Source organism: Eleutherodactylus coqui, chromosome 2 (genome assembly GCF_035609145.1).
Source record: "Eleutherodactylus coqui strain aEleCoq1 chromosome 2, aEleCoq1.hap1, whole genome shotgun sequence".
Lineage (NCBI taxonomy): Eukaryota > Metazoa > Chordata > Amphibia > Anura > Eleutherodactylidae > Eleutherodactylus > Eleutherodactylus coqui.
The window spans coordinates 294932311-294947492 of NC_089838.1; the positions used below are offsets into that span (position 1 = coordinate 294932311).

At 50.0% G+C, this 15182-nt stretch overlaps 1 protein-coding gene across 4 annotated transcripts in view; it reads right to left on the reverse strand.

Moving 5' to 3' along the window:
* BRD4 (bromodomain containing 4) overlaps positions 1-14399 on the reverse strand; it is a 51273-nt gene extending 36874 nt beyond the window's left edge. For 3 of the 4 annotated variants that reach the window (XM_066593342.1, XM_066593343.1, XM_066593340.1), the window contains exon 1: positions 14216-14399. The gene's annotated coding sequence lies outside the window, so the exon portion shown is untranslated. Of the gene's footprint in view, positions 1-1705; positions 1758-14215 lie in introns of those variants that run through there. The other variant, XM_066593341.1, reaches the window with a different exon arrangement.
* Positions 14400-15182: the final 783 nt, after the last annotated feature.

Below are 15182 nucleotides of genomic sequence, written 5' to 3' on the forward strand. Positions count from 1 at the left end.
AAAAGACCAGACATGTTTGGATTTCATCAACCAATCTTTGATTATTTTTTTTTCCCTTGAGATCATTCGGCGCCAAAGTCAGAAGGAATAGCCGGTCACTTGTGAAAGCCCCTCCTAAGGAATGGGGGCAGGGATACGCTGTGTTTATAAGACTCCCACCTCTTATCTAAAGTGGACAATCACAAAGATTCCCACTAGTCTGCAAAGACCAAAGTCCACGAAGTCCTGGGAGAACCCCTCAGCGGTACGTGACTCACCACCGGCAGCTCCTTCCACACCCACCAGTGGCGCTCATGAAGTCATTTACACAAGCGAAAATGAACGATAATCGTTCCGTGTAAATATAGCGAACAATGAGCGATAACGTGTTCGCTGATCTTCGCTTTATGCAAACAGAAAACTCCTCGCTGCCGATCATTGGGTTTAAATACGTAGCGTTTAGCGTGCGAATGAGGCATCTGCTGTGCCACAAGGCTGACACGCTCCGCTCGTAAGGCCTCACACCCACGGCCGGGCTCCGACTGCGAGATTCACGTAGCGGGATGTGACCCGCGCCCCGACACGGTAGCGGTGACGTTTCTGTGCGAGCCGCACGCAGACGGGATTTTAACAGCGCACAAGTTTTCACGCGGTCAAATCGCAGCTGTCTGCATCACATAAAGGGCTGTGTAAGGGCGCCTTTACACTTACACAGCGGCTCTAATTACTTTCCAGAGGGCGCGCCGTCCGTGAGAACACGCCGCCCGCTGCATCTGTAAACGGAAAACCGGAGAGCTGGTAAGTCGCAGCGTCACGCAACACGGTCAGCGTGAGGCGGCAGAAAAATAACCGGTTTCTGGGCAATTTCAATGCGGTTTTTGCTATTTTCACCAGTCTGCCCATTATCACCGGTCTGCCCATTATCACCGGTCTGCCCTTCCTGGTTGTGTTTGTCAGGTGGTTCCCGTAGTAACAAAACAGATGATTCTTGAGCAAGAAATGCGCAAAAACGGGTCGTGCACAATTTTTTAGACTTTTACTATCGGCGTAAGAGAAAAAGCGCCAATGTGAATTAACGCGCTCAAACTAGCGGTTTCATTCCCCTTCTGCTAAATTCTTTTTGCATTACTCTTGCCCTCGTGTCTCGGCCAATCCGTTGCGGCAAAGCCGCGCGAAAACTGCCGTACGGCACGGAATTCAATTGCGCCGCGCGTCAATCCTTTTGTGGTTTCTGCGGTGACCCCTCTGCTCTCTATGGGGAATGCTGAGGCGAAACCGCTCCACAACCGGCGGCTAAAGAAGCTTATCCCACGTACATCTCATGGTTATTCGGCGCGGCCACTCCGCCCCATGTGACCCCAGCCTTACAGTAAGTACACAGATCATGTCTGGCTATAGATGCCTGCAGCAGCAGCAGCACCTCCCATCATATACAGTATATCCACCTCATGCCGTATATACCTGCGGCCCCTCCCCCTCACTGCAGTGTCAGCCCAGCAGATACGCCGTATCCCCCGCCGCCCGGACTGCACGGTATATTCCAAGCCATTTCCCCACATAATCAGGCGCACATATAAGCCACCCCCCGGGCCTCCTCTCCCAGAAAATGGCGCCGGCTCGGGGCTGCTCTCCAGGCCCCGGGCTCCTCCTCTCCTCACACCATTGCCATGCCGTGCTGCCGTCCACATCTCCCCCGCGGAGGTCCCCGCCGGCACACAATGCTTACACTCCCGGAGCGCGTCACCACAGGCCGCTTCCCACCCGTCCGACACAGGGCCCGCCAAGGAGAACCGGCCTTACGGAAACTGCGCAGCGTCGCCAGCGAGCTACACAGCGGCAGACGTAAGTGGCCTATTCACGACAGGGTTAACGTAAGACTTCCTCAGCTATGCGCCAATGACGTAGCTATGGGGTTTTTTTTCTCCCTCTCTTCCCTTTACGCTACGGAAATTACGTGACGGATCAAAGAACAGGCCAGTCACCGCAGCGAGGGAGACAGGGAGCTGCGTCACACGGGCGGCGTAAGGTTGGCGATTCACGAACGCGCTCGCCTAGTTGCGGAAGTGACGTCACGCGCAGCAGGAGCGTGGTGATGCAATCGCAGGCAAGTCTAAAGGCCGCATATACGCAATGGGAACAGCTACGCAAATAGCGCAAAGGCTGAAAACAGACGGCCAGCTGCGCAAATAGCGCAAACGTAGACTCACCGAGGGATTAACCGGCGCCCGACCAATATTGTATGTGTGTGTAATATATATCCTTTCTATAAGCCTCTGCATGATAACCTCTAGTCCGAGAAGTGCTGTGCTACAACTCCAGGGCCAGCTCTGACACACAGACCAGTGGGGATGCTCACGCCCCATTGCCATGGTTTTAGCCCGGGCTCCTGCACATGTATCGCACAGCGTGCCGCGCACCTATTACACCAATCGCCATGTACTATCTCGGTGTGTATACATGGCAAGATAGAACTTGCTGCGATTTTTCTTGCGCGCGTATTTTGCGCAATTCATGAGCGGCAACACGGCCGCCGGTGGGAGATTGGAACGGCGTATTCTGCCATACCAACCCGCTTGTGCGAGACGGCCCTTACAGGAGGGATCAAGCCAAAGCCATCTTTTGCTATAGCTGTCCCCTCCATGCGTGAACCTGATCGTAGGGCGGTTTCACATCTGCGTCGGCGGTTCCATCGCAGCTCCGGCTGGAAATACCCCAAGAAAGAGTGCTGCATGCAGGGGGCTTCGTCTATCCAAAAGGCCGGCGGACCCCATTATAGTCAACGGGGTCAGTGTGGTGCTGTTCGGTCCGGTCTCTGGATGGCTCGGCCGCGGGGATCCCCATTTCACCAAGAGCACGGCCCATGACTGCAGTGATCTTTGATTGGCTGCGGCGGTAGCACTCTGCAGCGCTGAGGACAGGAGCGGCGCAGGCGGCTGCTTTTATTGTTACGACACTGAATTTTTAAAAAAGTTGGCCGACCCGTTTGCTGCTTCTGGGAGGGGAAGTACTAAATGAAAACACGTCCCTAGACCCAAAGTGAGAAGAGTCACTACAGACAGGATGCGAGGCTCTCCATGGCTTTCTGTGGTTAGTTAGTTCCCCAAGCAAGTATCTGATTACAAATCACAGCAAAGCACTAGTAACCTCGTCTCCACGGCACAGCCGCACTCACTCCACGCCACAGCCGCACTCACTCCGCGCCGCACTCACTGCGCGCCACAGCCGCACTCACTCCACGCCACAGCCGCACTCACTCCGCGCCGCACTCACTGCGCGCCACAGCCGCACTCACTGCGCGCCACAGCCGCACTCACTGCGCGCCACAGCCGCACTCACTGCGCGCCACAGCCGCACTCACTGCGCGCCACAGCCGCACTCACTGCGCGCCACAGCCGCACTCACTGCGCGCCACAGCCGCACTCACTGCGCGCCACAGCCGCACTCACTCCGCGCCACAGCCGCACTCACTCCGCGCCACAGCCGCACTCACTCCGCGCCACAGCCGCACTCACTCCGCGCCGCACTCACTGCGCGCCGCACTCACTGCGCGCCACAGCCGCACTCACTGCGCGCCACAGCCGCACTCACTCCGCGCCACAGCCGCACTCACTCCGCGCCACAGCCGCACTCACTCCGCGCCACAGCCGCACTCACTCCGCGCCACAGCCGCACTCACTCCGCGCCACAGCCGCGCCGCACGCACTCCACACCAGAGTAACTACATGTAACAAGATCTGCTGTCCATAAATCAGTAACACAAGTGAAGAGAAGATCCTGTTCCAGAAAGTGGCCCCAGGCCTCTTACAGAACCGCTCCTCTCTCCCGCATTTAAGACCCTTCTATAGGGGCCGACGGTCTGAAGCGACCGCACAGGCGCTGATGTCACTGACAGGTCATCTGCGTTCGTGCAGAGCATTCAGACTGAACGACTTGCCGCGGGCTTCCCATGAGTAACGTTTCCACGGGCCGAGAAGCCCGCGATCCAAGAATGCTTTTTTTAAAGCTGACGGAGCGCTATTTTTTTTCCACACTGAAAGATAATCGCTCAGATTCATTGCGTGTAAACGGGTCTTTAGTGTACAGACGTTTGTAAGGGCCCTTTCGTACGGGATGGAATTACACCGCAGGACGCGGCCACATCTGAAGCTGCGACATTCCGTATCAGAATACGCCCCTATAACTGCAGATTGCGCCGTGGAATTGCAGGCGGGTTTTAAGGAACTCTCAATATGCGTTCAAATCTGCGCATTTTTGGTGTGGGAATTCCGGCAGTGGTGCATCGTGCAGCTTATTCCGTCCAGCGTTTAAGGTCCCTAATGTCCACGGCATAAATGGATTTTCAAAATCTGCGCGGGTCTCCTGCACATGCGATCCGCACCTATGGGGAATCATTGGGCACCCGCAGGTAATTAAATGCCTGTGCATGTCATTTTCGCCCAGCGAGCGGATCGCACACGCAGGAAAACCACCACTACATGCTCCATTTTTATGCGGTTTTCCCACACAGAGTGCTTCCGCGACTTCCATTGAAGCCATCCAATCTACAACATAGCTGCAGCGGTCACTGCGTCCGTGCCACAGGAAAGCAGGAGTTTAAAAAAAATGAAAAAGGCACGGCGCATGCGCGCAGCATGTCACCGGCACCCCGAGCACATCCGCCCTGCAGAAGAAAGAATACCCGGCCGCGACGGAGCCCCGCGCTGCGTCCGGACAGGCGAGTGAAATGTACTTTTTGGCTTCCTGTCTGCGGGCGGGGTGGAATCCGCAGTGGGATTCTGCACAGGAAACCAGTGCGTGCCCGTGGGCATGAGGCCGAGAAAATCGTGAGATTTGTGCATCGCGTGACGCACAAACATGAACCCCATTCTCTTGAACGGTCATGTACATAAGTGATTTTTTTCTTGCATGGTCCAGCGCTGCGATGCAGGAAAAAAAAACAAAGAACACAGCATATTCTATTATTTTGCAGTGTATCACCCACTGCTCTCACAGCGCCCGCCCCATTGAAAACAGTGGGAGAACATAGCAATCCATTGCCGCCACGGGGGAATCCTTTAACCCCACAGGGACACAAGGAAGTTTCCATGTGAAAATCGCCTCGAAGGGGTTTCCCAGACCATGAGGGCTATATCAGGCCGTGATTTATGGCGCGATATCGCCCCCTCCCGGCCTTAGGGATACATAAGAGAGGAGGGATAGGAGGAAGAGGAAACTGCTACAGAGAAACAGACACACAGGAAGCTACTGCAGCTGGATTCACAGCTTCACTGCTCAGTACTGCTGCATGATGTTCTCCATACTGCTGGGGATGTGCTACAGAGAATTAAGGGTGTATGATCTTTGCTGTGTGTTGTATATGGGAGATGACATAGCAGCAGGTCTCCAGCCACCAGCTCAGGGAAAACGGAGAACGAGATGTTAAGAGCCCGCAGAAAGGGAACCTGCAAACACAATTGATAGGCTGTATGGGGCGGTTGAGGGGAGGCCGAAATCATAGCGAAAACACGTGGTGCGGCTTGATAGATTACCATAGCGATTAAACAATTACATAAATAAACTGACACCAGTCAGTGCGCCTGCACCCGGCCGAGCTGGACTCCACATGCAGGGGCCGGCCCCCGGCATTTCTGTTCATCAGTACTGCAGATTATCGTCTAAAATGTGCAGTACAGATTTTTTTTTTTTTAAAAACCCGAATCCTTGACCTGTCCGCAATGTTAATTGAGAACAGGCCATGGGTCAGATGGTTTCCATTGACTTCAATGGAAGCCACGTAAAAATGGCGAATACTATGTTTTTTCCCTCCACAGGTGGAAACCGCAGTAGATTTCCACTTGTGTGCAGGAAGAGGCGATTTCCCATAGCAAGCTATGGCCTGTATCTGTTTCAGATCCACAGTGCGGACGCATGCCGCAGATTCGACGGCAAAACTTTGTCCATGTGCAGGCGGCCTAAAAAACCTTTACCCATATTTAGAATTTAAAAAAATAAGCCTTTGGTGTCGCTATTTGTGTAAAAGCCAATCTATGAAAGTAAAGCATTATTTACCCTGCATGGCGAAAATTGCCACAAAAGAAAAAAAACACAACACCAGAATTGCGCTTTTTTTTGATAAAGCAAAAAAAGTTTTATTAAAAAAAAAAAAAAGTGATCAAAAAGTCGTATGCACTCCAAAAACCTTCTATATTGACCTAAATAAGCTACAGCCCACAAATATCGAGTCAGGAGGAAGAGCTGTGATGTGTGAGAGGATTCATGCATCGCCGCACAGACTGGGAAACTGACTGGTTTCAGACAACATAAACCCAAGTAGATCTGAGATCACATGACCATCTGAGGAGAAGAGGCTGGGAGCTCCAGAAAGAAATAAGTAACCAAGCAAGGTAGCCGTAGCTCACGTGTATACTGGGGGGTAGGGGGCAATGAGCACTGTGATGTGATACATACATCATTTATTGGTTGCTGAAAATCAAATACGAAAACCCCCTCTATATCACTCATCTTGCAAAAAAATGTCTGAAGGGGTCCGGAGTGCACGAACGGACAGGGTCATGTGCGACACATAGTTTAGCTGCCTTCCCAACAAAGGAGAAGGGGTCTGATCCATCAACAGAGCCGTCAGACCGGTCACTAGAAGGTTTATCACATGTGGCAGGAATCAGAGGTTACAGGAACGTGCCGCACGTCGCCATACAGGAGAATCATTTCCATCAGCTCCCAAACTCCTTTCCATAGACCTTCCTTCATAAGAGCTTACAATCTATTCTGACTGTCCCTCAGTAGGCGGAGCTATAGATAGCGGGCTGCGCTCTAGAAAAAGCGCAAAATATTCATTCGCCACCACAGGAAGCCAGAGTGATATTAATGGGGTCGTCCAGATTACAAATAAACTCAGAGGGCAGGAAATGTCGAAAAATAACATTAGGGCTCGTTTACAACTGTGCTTTAGTTTTAGGGTTGCCGATTCCATCAAAGGAACGGTGAAATCAAAAATGCTCTTTTTAATGGAAATAACAGCAAACTGTTCTGCAAAACAAAACTATGGGTTCTGCAAAGGGAAAACGAATGGGGGGGGGGGGGAACAACACTTTTTACATTGCAGTAAATGGTTATGAAGCTGAATGGAAAAGGCTTCCATTTGGTTCGGCTTCAGATGTCCGTTTAACAGATCCATTTTTGGCTGAGCGTGCGCAGACTGCTAGAAGGAAAATAGAAAAGAACAGATCCGGTCGGCGCCTTCACACTGGCCATATATATTTTTTTTTTTTAAAGCACAATTTTATGAAACCAATGATTTTCAATGATTTCCTTCACATTTGTAACGTTTTCCCTTGTGTGATGTCGCAAGAAAAAAAAACAGATCGCAGCACGCCCTTTCTGCATTTTTTTTTTATTGCCCATGTTTCCCTATAGAGCCTCCTTTTTATCGCAAAACAAAGCACTAACTTGCGATTTTCATGTGATGCGTTATTCACATTACAAAGTCCTCTTTACGTGCGGTCAAAAAAATGGTGACAAATTGTGAGAAAAGGCAGCGCTGGTGCTCAAAAATCACGGGGAAAAAGGGCATGATTTTGCTGCGATATTGCAATCGCCCGTTTGAAACTACCCTGAAAAAACAGAAGCAAAAGGAAACAAACTTTTTACTGATCCTCTACAAGGAGGGAATGACGGTTTGAGTTGGATTTCTCTTTTGTATCCATTCAATTGAAAAACAAAAAACAAAAAAAAAAAGCTGAATTCACCCAGCTGATGTGAAGGAGCCCCCAGGTACACTGAGCAGCTCAGGACCCCCCAGGGCTCAGGCGCCGTTACTGCAGTGCTCTCCACATGTGGCTGCTGCAGCCAATCACAGGCCTCGTGGTGCACAGCGATTGGCTGCCTGGGGTCACCTGTGTATATGGCCATGTCACGGCTACAGCTTGAAAACAATTTTGAAATTTTTCAACATTTTCTATCCTCAGATGATTTTTTTTGGACAACCTCTTTAACCTATAACTATGCTATGCCCCCTGGTATTGTCATGCTGCAGTACATTACACCAACTAATGGAGGGTACAGAGTCCTTCCTCAGACCGCCCACTTGGCCTCCATGCAGGTACCAGCGGTTGGGCCCCCACCAATCACACAGTGAGGCCTCAGTCACCATGCGCTCAGCATACAAGACCACGGCTTTGCGTTGGTGTATTCAGACATGTGTTTTAGGTGCGTGAAAAAAAATGGCAGCAGGTCCTATTTTGGTCCGTATTCACATAATAGCCCATGAAAGTCTGCGGGAGCGTATACAAGGAGGAGCGAATACAGATGTTATTCCGCATGTCGTCAGCTGGGGATTGTGGGTGTGAAAGATGGGGAATACACACCTGCAGGGAGCGCTGGGTTTTTCACAGATATTGCGTAGATCCGCGTGAACGAGCGTGAGAATTAGGATTTTAAATACAAAAAAAAAAAAAAAGTTTTTCCATTTTTAAAAACTAATATCCCCAAATGCAGAAACAAAAGCAAACCTCCTGCACCGATCCATAGACTCGCACCCAGTATACGCCACACGTTTAGCATGTTCTGTCGCCTGTAAACCGCGCCACAAATCTGCATACAGATATAGGCCGGCTTCACACGGGTGTATGCACAAAAACGTAAGCATCGACAGAACATATCTGTGTCATACCGTCACGCTTTTGCGCACATTACTGTACTTTTTGCACTGACAGGTACATTTTACATGGGCGCGAGACACACCCACGATTTAAAAGGCTATGTGACCCAATCAGTTCCAGATGTTTTCCAAGAAAATTAGGGGGTGATTGGCTGAACTGGATGGACATGGGTCTTTTTTCATACTATGGGGCCCCTGGTGCACAAATGTGGTTGTTTTTTTTGCACACGCAAAACAGTAAATGAAAAGAGACCCACTAAAATCAGTCTGTTCTCTGCGTATCCTGTACGCAAATACGTCCGTGGGAAGCCATGCTTAGCTAGGTTAATGGGCAAAATCCGAGGAATGCAGAATTTCTGACGTTTCCACAGAAAATAGAGAAGTGTCACTTCTCCGTGCCGGTCCAAGCAAAAAAAAAAAAAAGCAAGCCAAGAAAAACCCCAAAGTGTCAGGCCTCCTGATTGGCTGGAATCGGCACACGTGACGGGGGCAGAGCTACGCTATGACGCGTAGAAGGGGGCGGAGCCAGAATGTCGCTCGTGCCGGACCGAACAGATGGGAGAAGACCCTTCTGCGCAAGCGAGTCTAATTGGGAGATTAGATGCTGAAATTAGACGGCACCATGGAGACGAGGACGCTAGCAACGGAACAGGTAAGTGAATAACTTCTGTATGGCTCATATTTAATGCACGATGTATATTACAAAGTGCATTAATATGGCCATACAGAAGTGTATACCCCCACTTGCTGCCGCGAGACTACCCCTTTAATACTCACCTAGCCGCTGAAGTCCAGGTCGCGGCTGCTGGTCTCTGCCACTGTCTCAGCCAATCAGCGCCGGCAAGCTCTGATTGGCTGAGACAGTCAATGAAGGGCTGTGATTGGGCATCGAGCAAGCACCGACAACCAATCATAGTACTCTATTGCCGGAGGCCGGGTTCTCAAACCTGGCCTCCAGCAATAGACTTGGGAGTGCTGAGGAAGCCCGGATCAGCAGCAGAGACCAGCGGCTGCGACCCGGACTTCAGCGGCTAGGTGATTACTTTTTTTTTTTTTCAGCATTCTTGGCTGCGGTTTCAGCTCGGCTGAAAACGCAGCCAAAACGCTGGAATAAAGTATGCCAGCGCTGCTGAAACGGGGCGGAATCTGCAGTAAACGCAGCGTTTCTGCAAACGCCCTGTGTGAGGGAGGCCTCAGAAATTTCGTGTGCAGATTCTGCCCATTATCAGGGCTAAATCTGTGCAGATTACACTGCAAAAACCACCAAATAAGAGTTTTACAGGCAGATTCTGAGCGGAATCCACGGCCATATAAAGGGGTCGATCGTGTAATGCACAGCGCCCTCACGTAACTGGATGCGGTGTCGCTCTGTGGATTTGAGCCCTTCCTGCGGGTTTTTGTGCGAATACGCTGCATATTTACAAGCAAAAAAATCCTATTCCATATGCAGAAGGTGTCGGACTTCTGCTGCAGTGAATACAGAGGTTTCCTGCAGATTTGCGCTGGCCTATTTCGCTGTGTAATACGCGCCAAAACAGGATGTGCTGCATTTTTGGTTTGTTTTTTATCCATGTGACCGAAACTCACGTGAAAAATATCCCTGTGTCAGTGAACCCAATGAAATCAATGGGCTCCATTCAGCGCATACATGCGCCCGTTTGATGCGCCAATTCTAAGGTACATGTAGACGAGTCCCTATGACAGGCCCAACGGGACGCTCTCCCATCACTGTGAACCTACAGGGAGATTAAACCAAAAGTGAAAGTAATACCAAGAAGCAGCTGGCAGCGGGACAAGGGCACCAGCTGATGGCATCTGTGGCACCATTCTACCTGGGTTTACTGATTCTCATGTGGGTACCTTGTGCTTTTGCAACAAAAACACACAATTTGCATTGGATTCACAAGTGTGGGGAACAAAAGTACACGTGGGTCCAGTAGTAAAATGATTTAGGCCATGTGACTGCGATGCGAGGTTTCTTTTCTATACTCCTACCTCTTGGAGAATCTGACACACAGCGGGTGAAGAAATTTGGACTATCGGTCTGAAGGGAAGGGGGGGGGGGGTGAGCGATTCTCATTGATGACTCGGCGGTGTAAACAGGCTGCGCGGCCGAGCTAGCAGCGGCGTCATGCGCTCGTGGGTCATGCAAGAGAATCAGCTTGTGTAGAAGGGACATTAGCCTCCCCGGCTGTCACACTACAGAGATTTGGAGACCTCCGATTGTAGATGTGGCACCCGCAGCAGACCCTAGCCCTGTGTCCGACTGGCATCTGCACGTACCTGTTGATCTGTATTATGGAGTGACACTCGCCGTCGGTCATGCACAGTACAGCGCTAGGCGATGACACGGGTAGCCATAACTATCTGCAATGTCATTTGCGGGTCAGACGGCTTCCATTGACTTCAATGGAAGCCGTCTGTGTGGAATCCGCACAAAAAAAGAACACGCTGCGATTTTTCCTCATCAAGCGGATAGCGCAATTTATTTCCGCACGTGTGTAGGAAAAAGCTGTTTTGCATAGCATGTTCCAAACGGTATTTTATGCAAATCCGTGGTGCGGATACCGCAATGCAAATCCGTTCGTGTGCCACCGGCCTCAGTGGTCTTCGCAGGGCTTCCAGACAACTTCCTCCACGCATCGTATCTCAGAATAGACAAGCACAGTTGTGTATTGTGGACCCCCAGATGCTTCACAACCCATCCCATTGGGAGCAATCAGGAGAGACCACCGGGACCCTCCATGAGAATGACAAGAACAGGGCAGCAGTGCACATGTGACCACCGGGGGCGTCCATGCACCCGCCATCCTCTAGATCACCAGCGGGGTCCCAAAAGTCAGACCCTCAACCATTTCTCCTGTGGGCACCTGGTACATTATTTTCATGGGATAACCACTTAAAACGTATTAAGTAGAGATGAGCGAGCGTACTCGGAAAAGCACTACTCGCTCGAGTAATTTGCTTTATCCGAGTATCGCTGTGCTCGTCCCTGAAGATTCGGGTGCCGCTGCGGCTGACAGGTGAGTTGCAGCGGGGAGCAGGGGAGAGAGGGAGAGAAAGATCTCCCCTCCCTTCCTCCCCGCTCTCCCCCGCAGCTCCCCGCTCTGTGCCGGCACCCGAATCTTCAGGGTTAGCACAGCGATACTCGGATAAAGCAAATTACTCGAGCGAGTAGTGCTTTTCCGAGTACGCTCGCTCATCTCTAGTATTAAGATATTTTCCAGAGGCATCAATTAAAAAAACAAAAAGTTACATTTCCCCCCATGCACACCCATGACTGCCCTGTAAAGCCTCATCTCCAAGGGCGATGCGAATTGCCCCCAAGATTCTCGCGCATACCTGCATCACACGGACCTCCCTCCCATGTGCAGGACACCGCGTGTTACACGTCCTTTTTGGGTTCCTCTGAACACATGGCCATTGATTTCAATGGGAGGTTTAAGGCCATATGATGTGCATGCGAAGTTTCCCACTGAAATCAATGGACACCACGCCTGACCCGCTATCGCGCGAGAGGATCGGAACTTCACCAACGCGGTCCTACCTGAAAGCCGCCTCTCTTCTGCTCGTACAGGACATGTTCACAAGCGCGATATCCAGCAGTTTCCCAACCTGTGTGTAGGTATCCTTCTAGCCTCCTGGGCCAGTGAATGGGGCGATACCCGACCAGCCCTCACCTGTGTGTCTGTGTTTACATTAATTAAGGGGTCTGAGAACAAAGCGATCCCTCCTCCCATTGTTCTTCTAGTCATCCCAACATGTTCCTCGCGATATCAAAGAAGGCCGCCACAAAAGGAGAACAAAAGGGCTTCCAGCCTTACATGAACTAAGCGCCATCTTACGCGACGTTGTACTGTCATTTACGGTCCGTGACGCGCCCCCCCCTTCCGTACGCAGACGGCAGTACTAAAGAATGGGTCATTAGAGGGCTTGTTACAACTTTCAGAAAAGGTGACACACTGAGGAATATGCTCCATACACAGCGGGGGTTGGGGGTCTGGTGCAACAGCCATGATCAGAGAGAACTCTGATCCCGGCCATTAACCATTTAGATGTTGCTATGACTACTGCAAGCAACATTTAAATAGCAGAGGCAGAGGGCTCCTTTTGTCTGCTGCATGGACGAGATCACCAGATGTCTGTTTGCCATAGCAGCCTGGGGTCTTGTGAAGGTCCCCAGGGTCCCAATGGATTTTTGCCTATTAAGGAGTGCAAAAATACAACATACTGCAAAACTGAAGTATTGCAGTACATTGTATAAGCGATCGCAAGTTCAAGTCCGCTATGGAAACAAGAAAAAAAAAAAAAGTAAAAATAAGTTAGCTAAAAGTTGTTTTTATAAATAAATTTTTTTTTTAAATTAAGTTATAGAAAAAAACAAAACATTTTTATACTTTTGGGTGGTTTCACAAAGGCCAGAACTGTCTGCAACACGCAATAGAAAACTCTGCACGTCTATTTCCACAGTAGTATATTCCATTGCATGTGACAGGTTGAACGACGGCAAAAAAAGAAAGAAAGAAAAAAAAAAAAATAAAAAAAAATTTGAAAATAAATTTTAAACCGCTACACTTGCGCTTTTTGGGGTCAACCTATGTCAAAGACTTTTTTTTATTAAAAAATAAATAAAATTTGCAAAAAGTCATATCTATCCCCAGGGGGTACTGATAGAAACTATAAGTCGTCCTGCAAAAAGCAAGCCCTCACACAACCGCAGCGATGATAAAAAAAAAATTTAAAAAAAAATCCATCAAATTTGGTATTGCCAAATTGTATGACTATTCTTTCCATTTTACCCCACTCAAAAGTTTTCAAAAAACTTTCAGTACATTAAATGTTGCCACTGAAAATAGACAAAAAAATAAAATATTCAGACAAAAAAAAAAAAGTCATGTCTCCAAGGAGTTAATATTACAGTAGACAATATAGAGGAAACAGCAGCATCAATAATGTATAACAGATCCAAATGAAGACAAGAAGCCCACATGAGAGCGGATGGCAGATCCGTCACCTGCAGACAAACATTGTTTCTTCTTCTGTTTTCACCAATAGATCCCATTTACGCAAGTTGCGTAACATTAGAGAACATCCGGAATATTTTACGCCAACAACGTAACAGCTCTTTCCTGCATAGATGAACGAAACTCACGTAACCCGCCCATTCTCCAGAAACCCCGCCCACTAATTTACGCAAAGAACGTAAATAGGCGCTCCAGCCTGGAGTCTCGTAAACAGTCCAGCTCCCGCCAACATACCACCAAGCTGCGTGCCAAGGCTGCTGCATCACTCCGCCATGAGTCACACCGTCCGCGTACAGGAAAACGGGTTGTACAAAGGCCAACACACACAGAGGCGCTACGTAAACTACGTACGTACGGGGTTTTCCCCAGCATTACGCCAATAATACATTTACCGCAGCGACAAGCATCATTCAGTGATATGTACGCAACCAGCGTACAAGCCTCTACATAAAGATTACGTCAACTCCGCCCAACCACCAGTCTACCTTGATTATGCAATGCGGGCCCGGCGTATCCCACAACCGTGAATTGCTCAGGCTTTTGGCCCTGCCCTCACCTTCAAGGCCTCTCCAGGAGGCGGGGAGATGTAGCGACGGTGCCAAGGATCAGGTCGCTAACACGGACGACCACAGAAACGGGACAACGGAGCGATCACCGACAGGGATTAATGGAGACGCACCGAGAGCGCACTCCCACGGCTCCTTCCTCACACAGCGCCGCCGCCGCTACGCACCGTGACGTCATACGCATACTCCCACGTCGTTCTAGACCCGCCTCATCTGACTCCTTCCCTCCTGCGCATGCGCAGTGCGTCTGCTTTTGCCGCTCCCCTTTCTGCCTGCTTCGCTCCTCCTCTCCTATGGAGGAAGGGAAGAAAGGGAGAGGTGTAATTAAATAGTGTAAAGGAAAGTGGAGTATTAGCCAATCAGAACTTCTTTCAAAGGACTGCTGAAAAATAGGAAGTGAAAGAGCATTGGTTGCTATGGGCAACTGCTCCACTTTTAGGGCATGTTCACATGGAGTTAAAGGGGTTGTACTAGAATTACAAGTTATGTCCTATCCATAGGATAAGGAATACCCTGAAGATTGGTGGGGGTCTTGATAAGGGGGTCCACCATCCGCCTTATTGACCCTCCCCCCAAGTGAAAAGAAAACAGGGATAGGGGAACCCTGTTCTCAAGATCAATGGGTGTCAGAGCAGTGAGACCCCCAGTGATCAGCAAGTTGTCCCCTATCCTGTGGGATTCTAGTACATCCCCCTTAATGAGGCTGAGCCTTAGAGCTCCTGCCCACGGACCAATATTTGTGGCCGAGTCCACGACGGGCGTCCGCACCCAATACCTCCCATAGCATGCTATGGGAAGTCGATTCTTCCTCCACACTTGCGGAAACCAATTGCTGTTTCCACATGTGGAGGAAAAATCGCAACATGCTCCATTTTTTTCACGGATTCCGTGTGGACAGCTTCTATTGAAGTCAATGGAAGCAGTCTGATCTGCCCGCCCGCAATCACATTGCAGAAA